General features: G+C 38.0%; 1 long non-coding RNA gene across 2 annotated transcripts; it reads left to right on the top strand.

The window, feature by feature from the left end:
• Nucleotides 1-1,408: 1,408 nt before the first annotated feature.
• LOC138822449 (uncharacterized) lies at nucleotides 1,409-21,323 on the top strand. Of its 2 annotated transcripts, none has more exons than XR_011370466.1 (6): nucleotides 1,409-1,458; nucleotides 2,113-2,229; nucleotides 5,301-5,601; nucleotides 12,586-12,757; nucleotides 19,918-19,984; nucleotides 21,013-21,323. It is a non-coding gene; the product is annotated as an uncharacterized lncRNA (long non-coding RNA). The 2 variants fall into 2 exon arrangements; XR_011370467.1 differs by lacking the exon at nucleotides 21,013-21,323 and adding an exon at nucleotides 20,077-20,154.
• Nucleotides 21,324-26,205: the final 4,882 nt, after the last annotated feature.

Raw genomic sequence — 26,205 nt, 5'->3', positions numbered from 1 at the left:
CTTAAGAGAAGAAAGAAAGGAAGATCAGGGCAAAGGTTAGGTTCTGGACTCTGGGTCTCCTTCAAGGAAGAGGAAATAAAAATCCCATTAACCTCAAGTAGCTAGAGACGAAAGGTAAAAACAAGAAGTTCTTTTGTCTCACTTACTATTTGGGTGTTTGAGGTGTTTACCTCCTATACTGATTCTTACAAAATCAAAAGTTAGAAAAGTGATCTGCAAGGAAAAAAATAATAGAAATAATAAACTTGGGTCTCTTGGCTCAGAAAGATGTGACGTTTCTTCAGAACTTCCTGCCCGATTCCAAGGGATGGGAGTGGGTGTGGAACAGAGGATCCAGAAGACCTGACACTGTGAGAGCACATGTGTGTCCCGTCTCTGTTGAGACCCCAGTGGGAATGTGGTTGAGAAGCACTAGCAAGGATAGGGGTTCTGACCATGATAAAAAGCCAGGTAAGCACATACTAAGCATCAGAATCCAGGAAGCCATAGGGAGAGCAGGAGGTAGGAGCATGGTACTGGGGAAGAGCATTCACTGACACTCACAGATCTCAAGACCATGTGTGGAGCAGACACAGTGGCTCTGTCTCCTTCCAGAGCTGACCCGTACTTGCAAGGTAGGGGAGGGAATTGAGCTTTGAATTTGTTGACTGAAAGTTGTTGGCATCCAAGTAAACTCACTTTTGTCAAATCCCTAACAAAATAGATTAAGAGATTATAAGGGAGATATACTCATATTCACATGCCTATTCATAAAACAGTTATATCTGTTAGAGCACTGTATAATAAACACAATTTGGTGAGCCTCTTAATATCTATTGGAAGAAGAACAGCTAAAAATTAGAAGTCCCTGCTATGGATCATGGGAATTTATTATGTATTAACAAATCTATAAATATATGCAAAAGCTCTGGAACAACACACAGAAAACAAGTCATTTCTGGTCAGGTTATAGAGTTGGGAAGTGTGATGGAGATGTCTGTCTTCTAACTGTATACTTTCAGGTTACTTCACTGTATTGTGCAGTAATTACATGTTATATGTTTATTTGAAATTTGAAATAAAAATTTAAATATCCTAAATAAAACCAAAAAACAACCCTCCCAAAACATTTCTCTTCCTATACCTCCATGAATATTCCTACACTCTGGTATAACACCAGTATTTCAGAATGCTTTTTTTCTGCTCATTTCCAAATAAAATCAGCCACTCTCTGTTGTTTTTCAGATTGACAAGATGATTTGTCCTAAAAACTCTGTCCAAAATGCGAAATATCCAAAGCAGCTTTAACTGACAAGTCTTATTCCCTCTTTCCTTCAGTGATCGTAGGAAATGACGGGAAGTTTAGTTCAAGTATAGTACGTGCATTATAGTAAATCAAAAGTGTGTGGTTTTCTCTTCCTTTTTTCAGGTCATTGAGCTCTAGTGTATAAAGCAGATCATTGAAGCCCATAAGATCAGGTAATATATGCAGGCTGTGTAAAACTTCTAGAATTTTCTCTTGTGACCCTGGACCAAGGGTTCAACAAGACTCTGGGAAGGATGCTGATGGCTCACAGAATGGTAGTGATGTGAGGGCATCAGAACCCTTTGCTCTTGGCTGCTGAATGATACTGGAAGGATTGGGTGTCATCAGCCTTTAGAGAAAGCGTACCATGTACTCACAACATGGCCTCCCACATAGAGGTTAAATTATTATCCTCCTTTGATGAAGGGGGAGCTGGTAGTTTCAAAGGTTTATCCTGCCCAATTTCCAAAACTCCTAAACACAAACCTTGAATTGAGATCCAAGTTTTATGATTTTTACTCTCTGGTCTTGTCCTTAGGCCACAATAGAAAGGTTTAGAAAATCAGACTGTATTTATTTTTCCTTTTAAAATCCAATCAAAACTCTTCTAATTGTCATGCTGATTATCTCTAGGTAGCCAGAATGTTTAGTAGGAAGATGAAAAGAGGTGACATTATCATAGAAGGATATATTTAATAGTGTCCTTATGATGCAATTATATAAGGATGATTCTAAACCTGGGACCAATGATTTAAATGTGTATGCATTTTCTTTTAATTTAAGCCATTTCAATTTCACCAAATTCAGTTTAATATGATTCAATTTAGATTAATTGGCAAGGCATCCCAACAGGAGGCATTCATGGAGGTTCTATGTCCAGACGTGAATTAGATGGGTTCTGGACCAGTCTTCAAGGAGCTTATAAGTGACTCCAACAGTGACAGGTAGGAGGTTTGGTTTACATACTTACTTATAAATGGTTTAGGGATCATTTTGTATGAAAAGGATATGTTTAAAATGTTGCATTCATTCACTATCATCAGCATACCAAATAATGTTATTGACATGTACTTATTTAAACAGTAGTTTATTCACTGTTTCCACAGTGAAATTGAAAATTTTGAAGATGATTCAGTGGTGTTAAAGAATATTTACTCATGCTTCTATCCAGAAACAATCAGTGTATCTGAGAAAATAAGTTGTTTTCAAAAATCTTAAATCCAGACAAGCTCCAACATGACATGTTAAAAGCAATTGTGATGACTACCTGAATGTGCAGAACTAGTTTCTCTTACAAATTAGAATACTTTTTAGTAATATTTTATTGTAAAATTTAAACTAGTTAATCTACTTATCAATGTTTGGCTTTTGATATCTGATTATTTAAAATGTCTTCTTATAAATACTTTAGAAATAACTCCCCATGATGATCAAAATACAAGTTGTATTTATTTTTATTATCTTTAAGTAATTTTACCAAGGGGTTTCAATTCAATATGTCAATTTATGACTACTATATCATGATCAGTACCACCCTTCCATCATCCCTTGAAACTATTCTAATCCACCCAGCCATTTAAGTTACCTGGTTACATTTACCCATATGTACAGTAAGTATAAAAATACAGCTTTTAGAAAAAAAATACCATTTGCAATCTATGATGGCAGAAAGTAAAAAAAAAGAAAAGAACATTTATTTGGAATGCATTCTGAAGTCTAATACATTTGAGTTTTTAGAGTAAATGTAGTTTTTTGGGAATTATTTAAAAGAAGCTTCCTTTAATAGAGCGCTGGAAAAGCTTACAAATTTTAAAACCACTGGTATGCCAAAAACAAACTTCGGTTATTTCACCAACTTGTGAGATAGTTTATGATACTTTACAAAATGGCACTTGAAATGAGTCATGCCTTAAAATAGTCAATAATATTAGCCCTACTCTCACTAGCTTTTAAGCAAAAGTTGATCTATATTTACCTTGTATCTCTATCGTTGCTTCAGACAGTTCAAGTTGCCTAAAATTATGGGTCCTGTGTCTCCCAGCATCCCACTAACATGGCCTCTGCTGTATCAGAAGAATAGATACGATAGAATCATTATTTGCCCAGACTAACTTTTCCATGATAATTTCCATGACAATTTTAATAAAACCCAAGGTGGAAATTCAATTTATTAAAAGCTCATCCTTTTTTCATGTCCTCATTTTCAATTTAATTGGAACATTAACATGAGTCTAAGACTAGAAAAAAATTGAATTAAAAACTTTTAAAAAAAAATCTCTTAAATGTGACGAGATGGTTATTAGCATGAATGTGATGTATTTGCTCTCTTTGATCCAAGAAACTCTACCCAAGACCAGGCAGCTTTGGGGAAACTCCACTCACCCATATGGGGACCAGGCTCTTGTGCTGGTCACAAGCCAGAGATCGTATAGATAGATTTTATTTTATTTTATTTTATTGGTTCTGGGGCCTGAACTCTGGGCCTGGGCGCTGTCCCTCAGCTCTTCAGCTCAAGGAGAGCACTCTGCCCTTTGAGCCACAGTGTCACTTCTGGTTTTCAGGTGGTTTATTAGAGATAAGAGTCTCATAGACTTTTCTGCCCAGGCTGGCTTTGAACTGATCCTCAGATCTCAGCTTCTGAGTAGCTAGGATTACAGGTGTGAGCCATTGGTGCCTGACCTGGATTCTTTTCGAGGGAAGTATTTTCTTGGCCTCAGCAATAAGAAACTATTTTTTATCCTTATATTTCTTAAATATGTTCAAACATAAGGCTAGATGTAACTCCCTTCCTTTTTATTTATTTATTTTTTTGGGGTCCGGTCATGGGGCCTGAACTCTGGGCCTGGGCGCTGTCCCTCAGCTCTTCAGCTCAAGGCCAGCGCTCTACCACTTGAGCCACAGTGCCACTTCCGGCTTTTTTTCTTTTTGCTTATGTGGTGCTGAGGAATCGAACCCAGGGCCTCATGCATGCAAGGCAAGCGCTCTACCACTGAGCCACCTTCTCAGCCCCTCCCTTCCTTTTTATTCATAACCTCTGAAATTAAAACAAGTGTACTATTAGAAACCAAACAACCAGAAAACCATACAATTAGAAAAACAAAAATATTATAAGATGTCAAGAGTAATTCATTTTACCGACCCAAATTCTGCTTGCAGTGCTGTGGTCTGGACAAAGCTTTGAACTGCAATGTGCCATTGGATTGAAGTCCAATTTCTCGCCCCTCTTTTTTCAACCTCTAAATCTCCCTCCCTGTGGCTCCCAGTGATCTCATCTGGAATTCACTCAGCAGGAATGCATCATTTGCCCAGTAAATCTGCTTCTGTTCTCTTCTCATTAGCCTGGGACAATTAAAGCAGAGGCACTATATGGCTGGTGGCAAGTCATTCATAAATATAATTACACACATGGACACTGGAGCTCCTAGAAAGGATCTGGAAATGAAACAGGCACACCCACAATTTAGAACATGCCATTTTAAAATTTTAAACAGCAGTGATGCTAAAAAATTTTAAAAGTCTCACAGGGAAATTAATGACCTCTAATGCCTGTCCTTGTAATTGTGTGTTTAAAAACAACTATAAAGTAACTCTGTTAGAGATCTGTAACTCACCTTCCATAATTTTTATCCTCCTTCATTTTCACTCTGGAGGAAAAGCAAGTAAAACCTTCATGCTTGCATTAGGTGGACCCGAAAGATATCAGGTCAAGATGGAATGGGTGGACATAGGTCTCATAGTCTTGACTTCTAGATAATCCAGATTCAAATGGAAGAAGCAGTGAAGCCAAATTAAGTATATAAGTGTGTGTGTACATACATACATACAGATAGATAGGTAGAAATATCTATTTCTCTATATGACTGTTTTCATGAGCAAATTTTATTGGACTCATGAAAAAGCCAATATTCTCCTACAGATGAATAACTGGCATAACTGATATGGTCAGGGTCCTCACACACTGGGGAAATGCAAACCTGAATAGACACCTGTTTACTACATATTGAATTTTCATCAGGTCTTGCATAGAGCTAAAGACACAGGCATTCAGCAAAGTAATTGCTCCTGCCTTGGCCATGGAAACAGTATATCTTGATGGTCTCAGATAAAGAAGAGAGTAGATCCTGTCCAGAAGAGTGCTGAGTTTCACTGTGAACCCTGCCATACTTGACTTGGATGACCTTGAACAAAGGATTGGACCTCTAGAAGCATGAATGGCTGTGTTGTAGAATGGGAAGGGCACCATCATTGGCATTATTAGGCTGCAGTGTGGAAATAAAGACAACAAGCAGAGAAAGCTCTTGACACAGTCCCTAGTGGTAAGTGCTCCATATATTATATTTTCATTTACACTTAATAACAATTTCAATAGTACCCTGCAGATAGGAGAAAGGATGACTCAAGAACACCAGTTCTCAGACTTACCTGCTTAAGTGTTATATCAAATAGGACTATCTGGAGTCTATCCCAGAAGTTCTGAGGTCTTGGTTTTATGATATTGAACAGGGGCATTGGGATATATATATAGATTATATTATAGATATTATTTTATATATAATATAAATTCAAATAATATAATATATAATGTATATATACATATATTATAATTTCTTGGCTAAACAGTCTGGGGCTTGAACTATGGGCCAGAGCGCTGTCCCTGAGCTCCTTTTGCTCAAAGCTAGCACACTCCCAGTTGAGCCACAGCACCACTTCTGGCTTTTTCTGTGATTAATAGAAGATAAGAGTCTCATGAATTTCCCTGCCTGGGCTGGCTTCCCACCATGATCCTCAGATCTCAGCTTCCTGAGTAGCTAGGATTACCAGGCCACGGGTACCTGGCTGACATTGGGATTTTAAAAAGCTCCAGAGTGGTTTGAATAAGTTGTTCTAATAAGACTTGGAAAAAATTATATTAACTGAAGTAAGCCAGGCCAAAGAAACATAGGTCCCATAGTTTCCCTTATTTGCAATAACTAGTATATGTCTGAGACAAGCAGAAACGGTCAGATAAGTTGGTTAGGCAAAATGAACCTCAAGATAAGGATTCAAATGTTTTTTCGTTCTTGCTATTGTTTCTAACATATTTATAAGATATTTCTTTGTTGCTTTGTATATGTCCCTCCCCCACGGTATAACCCCTGTTTTCACTTTATTTGATGTTGGTATTATTTGTGGAGAGGAAGGGAAAAAACAAATTGTTTAAGTAGGGATACAGGTGAAACCATTGCAACAATGAAATGTGGGGGAGATGGGAAGGGATGGGAAGGAGAAACAAAGGAGGAGGCAACATGCTTGATAAGAAATGTACTCATTACCTTGCCCATGTAATTGTAACCCCTCTATACAGGATTTTCACAATTAAAAAGAAAAAAAAGACAGAAGCAACTATTTTACCAGCAGAGCTCAGAGAAAGTGCAGTTTGGTGTCACTTGAAACTTGAACTTTCAATCCACATTGCCAATCTCGTGATCACTGATGTCTTTGAGCAAGACACTTCCCAATTCATTTTCCAATTTGCCTAGTAATTCTCTGTAATGGTCAGATTTCAGATAAGCCATAAGATTTAAAATTATATGTTCTACATGCTCACAGCAGAGGAGAAAAGAACCCAGTGATCCTCCTGGTTTAGATCCATCTCCAAGCTGCTTTGGAAAATGAAACATCAGATCAACAAGTAATCAAGTAATCAACAAGTAATGCACAAGTAATCCAAACAAACAAGTAATTTTTAAACTGTTGACTTCAATGGAAGCAAACACCAATAAACAAACAAAAAAAAAAAAACCACAGCGCTGCTTTTTGTTTTCTGCTTCTTGGTATTTATAAAACTACCAATGTGGTTGGTATTTGGACACATGAAAACTAGAATGTTAACCATACAATAGCCAAAAGGTAGAACGATGCATGTTAGCACAGTTTACTATTATTGATTTTCTTTCTACCCCTTGCCAAAGAAAACCAAGGATCCAGGGATTTATTCCACAGAAGATGGATTCTAGGATGTCTGAAGTTGACCTTTGTGCTCAATGAACTTTAGTAGGAAGGTGCCTGTGGATTTTCTGGGCAGGAGGATTTGGGTAGAATTGGTTGATGACCACACATGGGTTGGTATTTAATCCCAAGATCAACCGAAAGTTTATGAAAAGTCACCTCAGCTCTTCAGCTATCCCTTTACACCCACCCACCTCTTAATAATTAGACATTAAAAGTACATTGAAGGAAAACTTCACTGGCTGTTATATGATGATTGAGCAGCTTAATAATGACTGTGCACATGACAGTTCATGGCCTATTAAAATTACACTCATATATCCCTTGAAAATAAAAAAATAAAATAGCACTTTTCCCTTATGAAACTATAGTGAGGAACTAAATACAATTAAGTTGGGGGAATTTCTAGATATTACTTCCCAGCACCAAAAATGTTATTGTTGATTATATTAATAGTATCTCTATGAACAAAAATTTTTAGTTTAAATTTACAGAAGAGAGAAATGAATGTAGCTAGATCAAAGGTGATTTGATCAATCATCTAGTAAGGATATCATCTCTCATGACAAATTTCAGGAATCCCTATGGAATCAGCTCATATTTTGGAGTAGGATATGAAAATTCTATGGAACCAGAAATCATTGTAATTCTTCAATGTCTGCTGCAGAAGTTCTTTACCCAAGAACATTTAATATTTATTTTTTTCTTCTCTCTTGTATCCTTTTTCTCTTCTACTTTCTTTGATTTCTTTACATTGTCTTTAATTTTCTTTATCTTCTATTTTTGTTTTTCCTCTTTGTTTAAAGAGTCTCGCAATCTCACAGTTACCTGACTCTTTCACAAATCTCTTTTACAGACTCAGTTACAAGAACCTTGTATTTCCTCCCTATATATCTGTAATTTTTCTGAAGCCTCATTGCTCCCAAACAAAAGTAAGTTCTACTCCAGTTCCTGTGCTGTTTGTGTGGAGTTAGCCACCCTTCAGTGGATCCAGGGACATCTACCACTGGACTGAGGGAAAGAGAAAACTGTTCATAATCTGATGACCCTGTCCATGTTGTCAAGTTGACATTTGGCACTTAGGTTCTTATGAGTTCTAGCCTTTCATTGCCTAGAACATCACATTGTAGCTCTTCTATTTTTAGATGTGTGCTTGAAGTTTTTGTATGCTTGAAGGTTTAGTAATGCCATGCAAAGACTGATCCTCCCTCCGGCTCCTTCCTTCCATCCAGACCTTCACCACAGAGGTTATAACTTCTTCCAAAATAGTAACTTCCATCCTTTATTCCATAGTTCTACATCCTGAACAAAGAAGCTTTCATGATGGGTTGATAATACCCAACATTTTTAACTGAGCAAACCTACCCAGTAAGTATAGTGTTTAAGACAGATTATTTTTTTGTGGACATGTTACATGACCATGATCTTGGTCTTAACTTTTAGATGGAGTCAGTCGTTACTGTGTTTTGCATAGAGCTTCCAATTTCCTCCTATTATACTCCATATATTTTCTAGAGAACATGTTTAGTCAGATGGCAAGATCTTGATAAAAAACCATTTTAATTATACTGAAATTTAATTCTGATATTATTCATGTACAAGACTTTTTTTATTGTGAAAATACTGTACAGAGGGGTTACAATAACATGGGCAAGATAATGAGTACATTTCTTATCAAGCATTGTAGCCTCCTCCTTTGTTTCTCCTTCCCATCCCTTTCCATCCTCCCCCTTTTGCTTCAGAATAATTTCAAAACATTTTTGGTTTTCTATATTCAATAAAGATATCCAACTGAGTTTATTTTTCCCTTCCTTTCTTCTTTGTTACTCAGTGTGTGCATGTGTGTGTGTGTGTGTGTGTGTGTGTGTGTGTGTGTGTGTGTGTGTGTTCATTGAAATTAGGGCATTATTGGATGCATTTCACAAAAGATACATAACACAAAAATGGAAGATCCTGGAAGCTGTGCTAGATAATATAAATTCCAGGTTTGAAATTGTGACTACTCCTTTATTCCTGCCATCTATTCTACTTTTCATGTCATGGCTGAGGTGTTAGACAAGTAGCTTCTTTTTGTCTGGCCTCATTTTGATCAAGCTGGATTGGAATTCGGTGATAGGTAATGAATGACTTCTTCAAGTTTAGGAAAATTGTGTATAGGTTTGTCCCCAATTTTCAGTCTAAAAACTTCTTACATAAAACAGATAAAATTCAATGATTGACTATGAAACTCTTAGACACTTTATATCTTTTTGTGGATAGTAAGAAAGGAAACAACAATAAGCTGTTTCTCTAACTATGTAACTTATGATGTTTGTTTCCTAAAGTCTAAAAGTAGTATGGTTTTCCATTTCCAAAGTTTTTCTCCCTCCCTTCTTCCCACCCTCCCTCCCTCCCCTTCCTCCTCCTTCCCTCCCCTTCTTCCTTCCTTCCTTCCTTCCTTCCTTCCTTCCTTCCTTCCTTCCTTCCTTCCTTCCTCCCTTCCTTCCTTCCTTCCTTCCTTTGGTTAGAATATCTATATTATCGCAAGTCTCATGAAACTTTAGATTCATCAATTTTTTAAAACTAAGTTGAATATTTGGGATAAATATCCATTCAAAAATAATTTTAATACATATTTATGCTTTTGAATACAAACCCAAGAAACTTTGAAGGATGATTCATACACATTCACACTTGAAAACCTCTTCAGAGATTGTTACTTTTCTCTCCACGATAGTTCTATGAGCCTTTGAATCTTGTGATTCTATTACATTGATAGGGAATGCTTGCTGTCTCTGGTTGTGCCTGTCTCTCTAAGTACCCTTGAATCAGAATACTTGCATGTTGTTAAAGCAATCAACCACCCCCTGGCGTATTGCCCATAGATTACTTTTGGGGGGAATGTGTATGCTTGATCATTCAGTGAGAACACACAGTCTTGTAGCCCATCAGGGATTCTCAGAACAGTTTCAATTCTCAAACGTCCTTAATTTGAAGAGGCACTTCACTAATGCTTTAAATAAGTGCCCAGGACCTCACTGCCTGCTTACATTCAAAGAGGGCAAATCACTTACTCTGAATCTACTTTCCCCAAATAGGAAATGGACAAGATTTTTGTCTTCATCATTCTGATGACACACAATTTTGGCCATCTCACTTCTTCCTTTAGAACCTGAATACCATTAGAGGAATTGTGTAAGGTCTGAGCTCAAAGGGTCTGATGTGCAAGTACAGAGTTGAAGGAAAACTTCACACATTTTATGTTTGTCTTACTGCAGGTATTTAATCTATGGTAGGTAAGTTCAGACTTCTCCCATGATTATCCAAATGTTCCATAAAGACAAATAAGTAGATCCACCTTATAATGAAGATAAACGTTTTTGTTAATTATCTGACAGGGCATTCTATCATCCTAGAGCCTAGTATGTCCAGGACTCAATAATATTGTTAGTTTAATGATCTGTCTCTCTCCCAAGGCTCAGATGTCCTAGAAGGTAAAAGAGTTGCCATATTTGTTTACTTCCTGAAGTTCCTAGTACAGTGCCTGTTTTTGTTAGACTTATATTCTCATGGATTGTTCTTGTTCAGTTCAATCTGAGGAAGTAATATACTTAGCCCCACATTACATGAGGCAGACCAAGTGTTTTGACCAAGAATTCATAGCTAGTGAATTACCTCGATGAAATTAACCCAGCACATGTTGGTTTTATTGCATCACTTCTTTAAACAAGACATTCTATCAAGAGAAGAGTAGATGAGTAGAAATGTAACTGAATCTGGGACATAACTGATAATATTGATAAAAATTTCTATTAATATGAGAAAGATGAGGGAAAATGCCAGATAATAAAAATAAAGAAAGACATACATGAGATTGATAGAGAGGGAGGAAACAGCTCATTTTCGTTGATCAGAATTAGAGGCAAAGTTGAGAAGACTTAATGGAAATAAAAATACTGGGTAAATTTGGAAAGCCATTTCTCAACTGGGTAGACATCAGATACTCTTTCTTTAGGAAAGTTATAGGAAAATGACTGTATATTTTGAAAAACTACTCAAATAATTACAGAATGACTGAAATTTACATTTGGCCAAACTTATTTCAATTTTTGAGGGTAAGAGTAGTAAATACTACTTCTAATCAATAAGGTAAATTCTACCAAATTATTATTGCCAACAAAAATGTATCTTCTATGTTTATCTTCATTTGGATAAAACCCTTGTTGATAGTACAGTATTAGATGAGGAAAGTATTCTGGCTCAAACATTTAGAATGAAATAATGTTCCTTCCTTTCTTTCTTCCTTCCTTCCTTCCTTCCTTCCTTCCTTCCTTCCTTCCTTCCTTCCTTCCTTCCTTCCTTCCTTCCTTCCTTCCTTCCTAAAACCATGACCATAAACATGTTCTTGCAAATCTTTTCTTTGTCAAGAAGTAGAGTGTATATCATTTCCACTTGAGCTTAATCATCTGTTACTGGGTTAACTGATCAATATAACAACTGTCAAAAGTTCTAAGGTCAAGTCTTTGAAGACAAGGTGCCATTTGAGAAGCCGGAGGCTACCATCTTGTAAGGAATCTTAGGCTAACTTGTGTCGCCAGAGCCCACCAGGAGGCACTGAGAGGGCAGGAAGAGAACAGAGGCTTCCAGGCTGTTCCAGGCTTCCATGCCCCATTCTTGCTCTAGTCTGCCTGTCTGTGAACACAGAAGAAACACCAATTTGTAACTCCAAACAGGGATTCTCAAATGTAAGGCGACGAGAAATTATGACAGCTAAATTTGGTTTTGTACGTAACTATTTGAGGATTATTTGCTTTGTAGCGGTGGATGACTGGGTTGGTAAGTGATCTAATGTAATGGGAGATATAATTATAGCATGGAGAAAGTAGTTATAAATGCAAGAGGAGAAAAACACTTAGTTTTATATGTACTCAAAATAGTGAGATGAATTCCCGGAGGCTAGCAGTGAAGTCTCACACTAGAAGGCAGGGAGACATGATGGAGGGGTAACTGAATCTTGACTTAGGATAAAATTTGAACACCAGAAGGGAGAGAATTGTAAGTAGCAAGAACTAGTGATTTGTACATGTGTAACTAGTTGAAAACATATAATATCTCCACATTTCTCAGTTGCAATGGTTACTTCAAATTGTATAAGATAAGATTAGCATTTCCTTAGGAAATGCTCCTTAGGAAATGCTCCTCATCAGCTTTATGTTTTCACATCCTATGGTGATATACTTGTTATGCAGTATTTGAGAGTTGTTGGGATTCCCAGAATCCTGTTTTCATTAAAACCACGTGGGCAGAACATCTACCATCTTCTTCTCTTTCAGGCATCAGGCACCTCTGGGAAAATGGAAGGCTGAGATCTTGTCCTGGCCCTCAGAGAGTTCATGGACCATCAGAAAATATACTTGTGAACTCACAGTGACAGTGCAGGGGCTGTGTGTCATAACAAAGCTGGTGGTGGTGCACAGGAGGGAAGGAGCAGCCCTGCGGGGTGAGGTGAGGCAAACTCCAACTAAATCATTAAGCATTCCACTTTTCCAGGCAGAAAGGGAAGGAAAGAACTCCTGACAGAGAAGACGGAAAGGAACCCAAGGCTGAACAAAACACACAGTATGTTGGGAGGACTGTGAAGAGCGTAGCTAAGTGTGGAGCTTGGGACACAAGGCTCGAAAAAGAGGCAGGCGCCAGCACACTGTGGGTCCTGCATTCCTGTTGTTAGGAGAGACAATGAGAGCAAAGGAAGGAGACAGAGACCTCAACGCATCAGAACAGGCTTTAACAGATGCTGCAGAAGGGCTGCAAGCAAAGCAGCATGGGGGCTTTGGGGTTCATGATATCCCACATCTGCAGCAGAAGGTCCTGCGCTTTCAGATAGGGCTGGGATGAGGTTTGGCTTGAAAATAGCACCAGCATGAGGATGCGGATCAGATGACAGGGAAGCGATTCTGAGAATGCTCCCCGGGGCAGGAAGGTCAGTGACCCATGGAGGCGACACTGATGGATGAGAACCAGGCAGATTCCAGCCTCTGTTAACCTGAGGTCATGAATGATTGAGCCTACACTTTCACATCATAATTGCTTCTTATGCTGTTGTTTTCTCTATGTGTGGATTCTGGGACTAAAACATGATCTTCACGAAAAGTCATCTTACATCCGCCGACTTTATGTCTCCATCCTCTTTTATCCCAGGGGTAGACTTCACCCTAATGATTGTACCTAATGTAGCCCAAAGGAACTTCCACCTTACAGGAAGCAGAGGAAATCTGTACAAAGTGTTTTCCCTTCACCGTCCTTTGTGGGAATATGGCTTCTAGTACCATAAAACTTGTCTGATGCCATACAGACTTTAATTGTGATCCTTTATGGACTCCAGTTTGGCAGGAATCATTGATCTCCTAAAGACAGATTAATTACAAGCCAAAGACCCCCAGCTCTGTACAAAAGCCACATTATTATCTATTCTTACTGTCAGGAGATCTGGTGGTAAATAATTCAAAGCAAATGCAGTCCCAGTGGGGAGTTGTAAATGCCTGTATTTCATGATCATGACATCCCCTGATGGGGTGGGACACTATGTGATGGGGCCAGGGGAACAGTAAATGAACTATCTCCTATTGGCTCTGCTTCCTTTGTCCCAGGTCATCTGATCTGCTCCAAAGCCTTGTCATTCATCATCCTCTACAAAAAGGGAAGATTTCCCCAGGAAATGTATTCCCATAGTCCCCCTCTTCTGAAAGACCTTTTCATTGTTTCTTCTGATCTTCTAGAGTTCCAGAAAGAGTCTCTAAGATTTAACGACATTGTTGGCAAGAGATTTCTCTCGGTTGTTTTATTCTGCTGAAAATCTTTTTAGAGCAATTAATAACTCTGGCCATATATTTCATGGCGGATAACAGATAAGGGGTCAAGGTCCCAAGAAATTTACAGCCTAGTTCTGTATTGGAAAGAGCAGCATTAAAAATAGCAGTGGCTTACAACAAATGAAACATTCTCTCACACATGATATTCTCTGGGCCATTTTAGATGTTAGTTACTTGAGCACACCAGCTGGCTTGGGATGCATTCTGCTGTGAGAGTGGTTACATTACCCTTTCCAAATGTGGGTATCATAATCTGCTTTCTTGTCTTTCTGCAGGACAAGTGCCTCCTATGTATTTTTTACTAAAGGGAACAATTCCATTCCATAATTTAATTCTTACTGCAATCTTTTAAGAGAAGTACTGCAAACTTTGTTTTGCCAGTGAGCAAAGGACATTTGGAGAAGTTCAATAACTTGCCCCAGGTTACAGAAGAACAGTTTCGAGTCCTGGGCTGCCTGACTTCAAAGGCCTACTTCTCCTGTACTGTCTGAAAGGCTGTTGCCTTGCAGAGTCCTGCATAGAATCATTTCTGGAAGTTTCCTTCTGCTTAAGACTTTAAGAATATGGCAAAGGAATGATTTGTTGTGTATAAACTTCTATCATGTAGCTCTGCCTTTTTTATTATAATTAATATGGAGAATGGAGCTTAGCTGCAGTCATCTATCCTTTGAGATGCAGATAAAATTGATCCAAGATTTTCCTCACATTAAACTCTCACATCCCTTATCTGCTCTCTTAACTCACCCAAGAGTGGAAGGCAATCTCAGCTGTACAATTTGGTTGTTTTATTTTTCTTCAGGGTCTATGTGTGAATGTATCAGACTTTTAACAAGTGACTGGGTTTAATTTGTAACAGTGAAGACAATGTAAAAGTAAGCTCATTAGGTAGAGCATCAAGAGTAAATATATAAATTTAATTACAGAAAAAGTGCAGTAGCTAGAGTTCATTCTGAACAGCACTAAAGTGGAATAAATATCAAACTTGCCTTTCCTTTCATAGCATAGGTTTATCTCCCAAGCTCCATGTCTGAGATACTTGTCATTCTGGCCGCTCAGCACCAGAGAATTCTTGCAATCGCCTCCATCCTCCATGACATCAGCACCTAACCATGGTTAGGCTCTCCCCACAACACTTGGAATTGATCTTTCCATTGATCATTTTTGCCTTTCACATCTCTAAGTCATCATCAGTGTGTGCTCTGAAGCGAGCCTTCTCCTTCCTTCTTTGCTCATCTCTCAGCAGTCTAGCAAAGCTGCAAATACTTGAGAATTCCATCTTTTAACCTTCATCAGGGCAAAAAGAGGAAGCTGGCTGTTCTACTTCCTCAATGCTCAAAGAAGGGAACTTCTTCAATCAGATCTGTTTCCATTCCTTTATTTTAGTTACTGAGCTTGCTGCACATTCACACACTGCATGATAAAGTTTTCTATAAAAATAATATTTAGCTGTCTATTTCCAAACAGTTTCTCATGGAAGGAATAGAATGTAATGGAAACTCTAAGAGAACTCATTTTATCTCATAATTTTTCCATATTGTTCAGTCTTACCAAGTCTTTTACACATATTCCTACTCTAAGCACATGAACTTAGACATTTTCACTTTCATGGCTCAAAACTCTGGTTTCACAATGCAGAACGTGGCTGAGCATCAGAGACAGAATAGCATATGATCTGCACAACATCAGACAAGCATTTGACCTGCCTAAATTTTAATTTTTGCATCTTCCAAAAAGGGAACAAGTGATATTTACTTGAGAATAAACAATCAGAGCCTATTCACCTAGATTGAACATTCAACATAGTGTCTGGCAGATAGAAATATCTCAATATATCCAAACTTCCATTCATGGTATATTTATTCTTTTTAATAAGAATTGCAAGTAAGTTTTTTTTTGCCATTTGTTTCCAAAGGAAAAATTCTCACCATTTGCAATTCCTCACCTCCAGCTCTTCTTTGGATGTTCTGTTTTACAATCTACTGTGGATGTGTTCTGTGACTGAAGAAGGAGAGTTGTTCTTCCTTCAGATAGAAATGAATTGTGTTTGAGTGATAAATTAATGTCCCAACTCTCCCTGCACAATCATATTTAAATCAATCATACTCTAGAACGTTGTCTACCCTGTGTTGTAGCTCTAGGTGCACTGCACATTAAACATTTCTGCCTGATGCTGTATTTGCTACATGCATTCTTTTAGCCACACACCCAAACACTGTAAAGTTTCACTCCTAGAACTCAAATGTGTTACTTCTTAAATAACTGTCTCAACAAATACATGATGCAATTCAATTAAAAAACAAATAGTAGATAAATGATAGTAGTCAAATGAATACTCAAAGAACTTGAGAAATCTGAAGTCTTCACTATTATTTAGCAGATAGAAGGTAATCTTTTTTTTTGTTGGTCCCAGTGGGTCTTTTCCAATTTTTGAAGCAATGTCAAGCCATTAGCAAGTAAGTATAAAAATGTACTTAGAGATGGGTGCCAGTGGTTCATGTCTGAAATCCTAATTACTCAGGAAGCTGAGATCTGAGGATTGCAGTTTGAAGGCAGCCCAGGCAGTGAAGTCCCTGTGTGAGACTTATCTCCAATGATCTCCCCTGCAGTCTCAGGAGGCCATTTTGACCTAGGAGCTGAGATTCTAAAATTCCCTGAATGCTTTCTCATTTATTCCTTCTCTCCTTATCAACTAACCTTAGCTCAAAACTGTTTCTCCGGGGTCTTGTCTCAGCTTGAATGTCCTTGACCAGTATCTTTTCTTTGTAGTCACAATTGCCAGGCATCAGCTTTACAAATCCTAACTTTGCTATGCAAAGACTTAAGAGTTTTGGTCTCTCTGTCCCTATTTTATGCATTTTCTTTCTGACATTATATCCTCCATTAGAACTTACATTACAGTCCTTTACACAGGGTATGGAGGTTGTGTCTTGGCCTTTCATGCTTGCTGTACAGCTTGAAAAAACATTCTTTCCTTCCTTCTGTTAACTCAGTTGTCAATTTCTTCTAAATGTGTGTCTCCTTTCCTAGGCTGGGAAAGGTCTCTGTGTTCCTAGAATGTATCTCGTTTATCTTTGAACATCAATGGTTTCTCAAAACTAATTTTTCAGAAAGGCATTGGAGTCCAAACACAGCTCCCTGATGTCCCATAGGAATATTCGTGGTGCTTGTTGTTGTTACTGGGGATTAAATTCAAAATATCCTGCTTACCAGAAAGGAATCTACTACTTGACCTACCCTCCTAACCCTTTATTTTACTTATTTTTCACTTTTTTTACTTGCCTTTTGCCAAGAGCCAGCCTGGAATCATAGATTTAAGCCATCATGCTCAGTTTATTTGTTGAGATCGTGTCTCACTGATGTTTTGATTAGACCGGCCTTAAACTGTGATCCATCTGATTGCTCTCACAATAGCTGGGATTACAGGTATGAACTTCCATGGCCAGCTCAAATATATTACTTTAAACATTCTTTCAAGGTTCAGTTATTACATTCATAAGCTTTGCGAATGACACATTGGAGATAGTTTTTGTCATCATTGGGGTTAAAATAACTATTATGCCAGTGAGTATACAATTCCCTTAGTTTTCATTGTTTTGTCCTCTCTTTTGCATATTAAGCATTGATACCACATGGGCTCTTTTGAAGAATGTTTATAATATAATGTATCAGAAGTATCTAATAGAAGAATGATAGGCTGATGTTGATCAATACACATGAGATATCAAATTTCCAAAAAATATCGACCTCCTCAGTCACAGATTCAGATTTCTCTTCTCCCGTGGACTCTGGTTTTCAAAGGACCTTTGAGTTCACAGTGAGGTCCACACTGGTGGCACAGTCAAGGTGGGACAATTTGAACTAGTAGAACATTGATCTAAGTTTTCCAAGAACTAATAAATGGAAGAAGATGGCATGTAGTATGTACCCAAGAGCCATGTGTAGATCTCACTGGTCTCAAAATTTGGTTCTATGAACTTTAAGTTTCCAGGAAAAATACTAGGAAAAACATAAAATCCAAACTATGGTGGGCAGTAAAATGGCCAGCTGAAACATGTCCACATACTAATTCTCAAATTCATGAACACACAGTCTTACATGGCATAGAAAGATTAAGGTAGCAGTTAGAATTACGACTGCTAATCATCTGACCTTAAAATAGAGAGATCGGCCTGGATTATCTGGGGGGATCTAATAAGATCACAAGCACCCTTAAAATGGGAAGAAGAAGGAAGAAAAGGAGGGCCAAAGATGTCATGTACCTTGTTTTGAAAAGGGAGGAAGAACCAAGGAATGTATGACTGAGCCCAAACCCCATAATGGCATGGGGTGGACTGCCCCCTGGGCTCTTCAAAGATAGGAGGCCCTGATAAGACCTAGGTTTTAACCTAGTGAGTCTGTCAGACTAACTGTGGGAAGCACTAGACATTAGGCATTTGTGTCGTTTTAAGCCAAAATGTAAGTAGAAATTTGTTACAAGAGTAATAGAAAATGAATATACAAACTGGGGAACAAATGTGAATTTGTGATCATCACTGGTGTGCAGTTTGAATACAGGACAGTTACAACAAAATTGCCCATAATGTAAGGAACTGGGTTTGGTGAGCATGAATACTGTTGGCAAAGCAGCCATACTAGTTCATGTGGTTGCATCCATTGTACTGAGCCGATCAGCAAAGTTTCTGCAAAGCTGAGGTATTTGTGCTGGTCAGGAAAAGGCAAGGACATCAGGTGTCCCTGCTTCCTTTGAATGGGAGGGTTGATGAGTCATTGTTGGACAATTAGCCACTATCATCCTGCACATCAGCTAATCACTTTTATTATAATTATGACAATAATAATGACCACTAATTATCCAGGACATTTCAGCAGCTCAATATGTCCAGTAAAAATGAAAAGACAAATCAAGTGAAGTAGATACTAAAGATTGGGACACTGAAAGGTAGACAGTGTCTCACTGACTCACCCAAAGCTGTGAGACCAGTACATGATACTGCTTGTCTTGGTACCTCATGGATGCCAGCCCTTTCAGCCTCCAGCCTGTTCTCTGTCCAGTATACACTGCTGGCTCCATAATGAGGTACAAGTCTTCTTTATACTTAGGAACAAAAGAGCAGCTGACATTATGCAAAACTTTGTACCACACCCTTGTTTTGGTGAACTCTCTTCCTCCTCTTCTATGAAACCAATCCCATCTACAGAGCTGTTTGAAGGATTAAGTACTCCAGTGCTTGCCATTTCGAACAGATATTTCATGTCAATCTGCTGCTCACAGTGCTGAAGCGCTGTGATTTCAGTACAATATCTTCACCTAAAATGTCCTTTTCTTTTCACAGGCACAGCGCTGTGATACGCAGTAACATTGAAATCCGAGGCTATTAGGAACATTTTCCCAGAACAAAATGTGTCCCGCAAGAAACAATGCGGCCTGGGTTTATCGTGGGGTGTTATTTGCTCAGAATCGCAGGCCTCCTCCTCAGCAAAGCTCACATATTTTAAGCTTCACAAATAACACTTTCAAGAGGACTGTGAAATCAAAAGCCCACACAGCCATGGAGAGCCCTAGGGGGGCCTGTGTATGTGTTTGCTTTCTTTAGCCAGATTCTGAAAAGACACAGACTGTGGGAGGTGTTATGGTTGGTTTCCTGAGGCCTGGGGAGCATGAAAGGCTCCCTTCATCAGCCTGATTGTTGCACAACTTCAAAGTGAGGCCAAGAAAGAGTAGGTGTGTGAGCAGTCAGGACAGACATTCAGCCATCTTTTTTGTTTGTTCCAATTGTGTTCATGTGCATTGTGCAGGTGACCTGCTCAGGGGTGAGAACCAGCAAGGGTGGGAAGCATCCCTTCCTGTCAAAACGTGACTAATGTAAGTTGCTGTCATTATTATTATTATTATTATTATTATTATTATTATTATTATTAGCTTTTCTTCTAAGACTATTTGCCTTTCTCTTGAAGTGAAGGAAGTGAACTAAGAACTCACAATGAATCCTTTTATATTTGGCTTCTATATTATATCCTTAAGAAACGTAAAGGTAAGAAAACCCCTGTGCACTTATTAATTCAGTGCTATAAGCCATTAGCCAAATACAAACCCAAAGCCAAAGGGCATTTTGTCCTGAACAACATAATGCTCTTCTTCCCTCTCAATCCTACTGAGACAGGAATCCTTTGCTTGATTTCCACACATTAATAACTAGCTTCTGCCATTAAAAAAACCTTGTCATGTACCTGGGGAACAGAGACTTTCACACATGGAAACATCTTATGGTTTGCCTTTCATAGTGTCTTAACAGCAAAGACCCCAGCATATACTTAGCTATCAAAAGGATCTGTTAAATGAATAACATAGACAATGTATTCCCAAAGAGGGTGCCCCCAAATACCCCGGTAGTGTATTTCTGTTGTTTAAAGATTTGAAAGAGTAGGTCAAAGCAAGGGCACTTGTTCCCTAAGCTCAGATGGAAACGAGGGTTGTTTTATGGGGAGAAGACTTAGCAGAAGGACCCTGAGTCATCTGGTAGACCTGCAGGTGAAGCAAGCGTTTGGCAAGTTGTTTTTTTGCTTTGCTCACAGCATTGTTTGGGAGCAGTGGCTGTGGTGAGCATGTTGTTCTCACTGGGCAACAGGTGTCCAATTGGGAGGGGCACCTTGTTGATTCAGCAGTGAGAGGAAGGAGTGTGAGCACGCATGAATGTTGCTGGCCTACAAAGCACCAACAAGTTTATGTATATGAAGTTGGTCCTCAGGTTGGTTCTTGGTGCCCCCCTGAGTTGAACAATCCAGTCAATCTCAGACAAGTATGAACATGTGCTTCAAGTCAAAAGACAGCTATTCTTGCAGAACTTTTGTTTGGTTTTGGCTCTGAATCTCCTGCTCTTTCAACTTCATCAGGCTACAGGGTGACTGGAAGCCTTACTGCAGATCCTGAGTGAGATTCCACCATGGGATTGTGAATAATAGAACACGCACGCTTCTGACTTTCCAAACTCCCTGTAAGCTGGAGAAAGGGATGGACAGTGAAGATGGTGATACATTCTCTCAGCAGGAAGAAGATGATTCTTCTCTTGCTTATTCATCTAAGGCCTTCTTTAATTTAATGGATTCCATTCTGCTGATTCTAACATCTAATGCATGTGTGGGTCTTTTCCTAACTTTGAGAGTGCTCTGGGTGGATGGGTTTCATAGGTTTTCCTTTCTGGAATTTTGACAGGCAAACTATAATTAAATCTTTATTTTTTTGCTTGATGTCATCTCTTCTAATATGTACAATCCGAGGCGTTCCTGTCCTGTCATGTACATAGCACTGTCCCAACAATAACTCTCTCATACTGGAATGACCTGTTTTCTTCCCACACCTGACATAGAGGTGTTCAAGATCAGAGATGGCTGATTTTTTAAAAATATCTGTTTCTCTAAGTTGTAGGTACAAAGAGGGCCTTTTATCATACTACTTAACTAATCCATGTGTTAAGAACTCTGACTATATCTCGTATATAGTAAACAAAAATGTATATTAGAAGTGTTCACATGAAAGGAAAATCAGTGGACTGTTGACAATCAGCTGCATAGGTTTAATAGTATAAGATTTCCAGAGCTAAAAGATTAGTACTTACTTACCTCAGAAGATCATTGGAAGATCACAAGTCCCTACAAACACTAACAGGAAGCCCATTATCTCAGACCTATTTCACTATACCTAGTGCTATTTATTTGTGTATATGTAGTTCTGGGGCTTGAACTCAGGTCTAGACTCTGTCATCATGAATATTTTTGCTAAAAGATAACACTCTACCACATGAATCATAGCTGCATTTCTAGCTTTTTCAGTAGTTTATTGAAGATAAGCCTTTCCTTCTTGGGCTAGCTTTGAACTTCAGTCCTCAGATCTCAGAATCCTGTGTTGCTAGGTTTACAGGCATGAACCACCAGTGTCCAGCTTCTAGTGCTATTTTCAATGAAACTATGGCTCTATAGCCATACAGTAGGGCACATAGTATGGACTTATTATTTTATATGCTTATATAAACTTGCACATGATATATTATATTTATATATGATTTTATATTCTTTATCATCTGGTTAGTTATTAAGTAATTTGCTTTGGTTTCGTCCATGGTGGTGTTCGTAACTTTCTGTTTCAACACACTTTGCCATGCCTCATGGAACAAACATGACCTGGTGAGCAGGACAGAGAGAGCTCATGCAGAATTTGCCTCACACACACAGGGTCCTGGTTTCCGTCTATGGTACTGCAAAAAGAGAGCGAAACACCAGAAGAAAACACAAGCACCTTGAGTTTTCATTTCCTCCCATCACAAACAGGTTTTATGGTATGGGGACCAATTATTTCTATTATCTGTCCATCGAATCCATCATCTGAAAATAAGCACGTTTAGTTTTAAAAAAAGCATTACAAGTTCTTTTTTTATTAACCACACCTCAAGTTTCTAGGTAATGAATCTGTGACAGTTATGTGTGTGTGAGAGAGAGAAAGGGGGGGGGGGTCATGTGTTGCTCATTAGCATCAGAAGCTTCTAGAAGTCACAAACCAGACTGTCAGGCTTGACCTGATTGATATTTTCTCAACTTTCCTGCTTGGCGCCTGTCCAAACTGTCTAGCAGCCCTGTGTTGCTCATGTACTGTAGGAAGGTGGATAAGTAGGACTTTATAACCTCAGATGGTCTTGGAGTAGATAAATACACTGCTACCAAAATCTCTTCCCTTCCAAATTCTAACCACTAAGAACCATTCATTGATACCCTACAAATGTCTTCACTTTTTAAATTTTAACATGTAAACCCCATGATTCACATAATGAGTTGTATTTCATTCTTTGTGTGAACAGAGGGATCTTGTATTGTTAAGCCGGGCTTCTGGTAAACTTGTGATAAACTAGTGTGCCTTTCCTGTTAAAAGTGAGTGAACCTTGGCTGTTATTCCATGTGCTCTGTTTCAGGTAAATGTATGATTCCAATTAGGACAGGGTTTTATAGAGCGATGACAAAGAAAAATAGAGCAATCAATATAGGATGGAGGAAGGATAATGCCCTGATTAGAGACAGCTACAGGAGACATGGAATTCTCAGGGCTGAGCCAGGTGGTGGTTCTATCAGATGGAAGTGTACAACAAAGTGGCTGGCTATGTGGGCAAGCAAAATGCAGGTCCAAACAAAATAACAAAATTAACCCCAAGAAAGAGATTTGGAGAAGTATAGTACAATGCAGGAAAAGAACATATTTGAATTTCATACATCTACAATTTATAAAGTAACTTAGAATGACAGTTCAGAGGTAATGAACCCCAAGATTTGGAACTATACAGTCCAAAGTTTTTTTCATTAAATGACAATTCAGTGTGACATGAAAGGAATTTCACTAAGTGTAGAGGTCTCATCTTCTGTGACTTAAGTTCATTCAGAAACAGGCCTGATGGTTTCTAAAGTGAACTAATAATTATGGATTCCATTGGTTCTTCGGCCAGCTTACAATCAATCTGAAGTGTTCTGAGGCCTAATATGTAACTTCTAGTAAATACATGAGTATTGGTTGATTGATACTTCCTGGTTAATGTTTCAAAAATGTTAGAGTAAATGAAGACTATATATAGTCAACCATATCTTAAACAACATCTAAAGAAGAATCTAAGAAAATCTAAATGGAGAATTATATAAGAGCAAAGTAAAGAGGGGTCATAGCATGGAATAGAGATAAATAAAATGTGACATTCTTCAGAATGTGTGTAAAGCAGGTATTTTGCTAAAGAAAAACACAGTGCCCATATGTGAATAGAATCTCTTAGATAGAGTGATTGAAAGTTAGAGATCCAAACTGGGGCTAGAAGAATACAGTTTGATGCTAGTTTTGTTAATCATTGGCATGAAATACTAGGATAGGCCTAGAAGATTCCTTAGAATCCTTAAAGAATGTCAAATCATTCACCCCTAGCCCAACACATTCCTTACATGGTGTGTGGCAAAGTTGAGGCTAAAAGAAATAAAGTGACTAGCTCAAGTTCACACTGATGGGAGCTGATCTTAATCTGACCATGGTCCATCTTTCCTTTCACCACCTGTGCTGTTCACTCACAAACAGACCCAAGGAAAGCCCTGGTCTGTGCTATCTCACGAGTTTCCATAGCTCACTGTCAGATTGCCTTCCCCTGAAATGACCTCCAGACTATCTCCAAATCATAATTGTTTTCCCTCCTCAAGTAGTTAGGAATCTCTTGGTCACATCTGACAAGTGGAGCAGAACTCCTAGGCATTACAATGCCTACTCATTAGCCAAGTACAGGAAAGCCTCATTAGGTAAATCAGTGAAAGCCTTTAGAATAAGATATTTGTACCCAATTAGACAGCGACCCCAAATCAGGACAAGCCTCTTCATTGGGAAGAAGCACAAAGATCAAATGAACCACAACACCAACATATTCTCAAGTACTGTTTTAGGCTTCAGTCCCTTCTTATATCATGAATTTATCTGAATTATGAGATATTTGAATCTGAATGTTTTTATTTTTTATTTGCATTGTCAGGAAACTGAACCATACACAGTCTTTTTTTCTTTTTAAAAAATATATTTTTATTGTTATTGTAGAGGTGATGTTCAGAAGGGTTATCGTTATATAAGTCAAGTAATGAGTACATTTCTCCTGCATCCTGGTCTTGTTTGAATCATACAGATCTATAGATTGCCTACAAAAGTTTAGAAAAGATGTTTAGATTTTACAGGGCTCATGACTTCACTGTCATTTAGCTCCCTGTTCCATGCCAGGAATGAGAATCAATACTCTTGTCATATCCATTTTTTTTTTTTTTTTGGCCAGTCGTGGGTTCTGAACTCTGGGCCTGGGCACTGTCCCTCAGCTCTTCAGCTCAAGGCTAGTGCTCTACCACTTGAGCCACAGTGCCACTTCCAGCTTTTTCTGCTTATGTGGTGCTGAGGAATTGAACCCAGGGCCTCACGCATGCAAGGCAAGCACTCTACCACTGAGCCACCTTTCCAGCCCAATATTTTCTTTTTTAAAATGTGTTTTTATTATCTTTAAGTCGTTGACATCCAAATACTTTTGCATATTGTCTTGAATTCAAATTTACTGAGAATTTAAGTTTTTGAGATTGTGTGGTTTGAGAGGACTTCGGTAGATATTAATTAAATTTCTAGAAGAAATGAAAATTGTAGAAATTGATGTGAGAATTTTTGTCAATCCCTCCATTCACTTAACAAATGTCACTGTTTCCATATTTTTACAACAGTGTTTTGGAAGACACAACAGAATTATAATAACAATAATGATAACAGCACCAGTGGCAATAAGAATAGCAATAGCAATAATAATAATAATAATAATAATAATAATAATAATATAGTAGCTCACATAATAGTAGTTCCCATTATTTCTGTTTTTACTTCTCATGTTTACTGATACCTGTGGCTAAAAATCAATATTCTGGAATATTCCAGAATAAAATAATTTTTAAGTTTTAGATAACTTCTATACAGCATACTGTTATAATTGTTCTATTTAATTATGAATATTATTTCCAATCATTTATTGTGTTTATTATCATAAACAATTCTGTATTTAAAAGTCAGTGTGCACATACAAATATATACACATGCATATATATGTAAACATACATGTATATTTACTTATTTATGGTACTATTTGAAATTTCAAGCATTTATTGGAGATCTTGAAACATTTATCCCTGGGATAAATCAAGGATCCTATATTAATGTAATGCATTTTACTGGTTAGTTATTGTTGAGATGATTTTTACATATATTAACTTATAAGCTCAACTCTATGAAATACACACTTTTAGCATCCAATTATTCATTTGGGGAAGTGAGAACAAAAGAAATTAGGGAATAATAACCACAAAACAGCATGTACTGGAACGGATATTTTAACACAATCAATCAAATTTTAAAGTTTCACTTCTCATGAAGATTCCCGTGCCACAATAAGAATATTCCATGTGGAATAAAAATGCTTACAGCTTTAACTTATTTACATAGGTGACCATTCTTTTAGAAGAGATGAATGAGGTGAAGAAGTACTAGATATGAGTTTTTCT

Source organism: Dipodomys merriami, unplaced genomic scaffold, assembly GCF_024711535.1.
Source record: "Dipodomys merriami isolate MVZ:Mamm:240054 unplaced genomic scaffold, mDipMer1.0.p SCAF_110, whole genome shotgun sequence".
Lineage (NCBI taxonomy): Eukaryota > Metazoa > Chordata > Mammalia > Rodentia > Heteromyidae > Dipodomys > Dipodomys merriami.
Note: the sequence above shows the minus strand (reverse complement) of the source record. Positions and strands in the feature narration are given on the sequence as shown.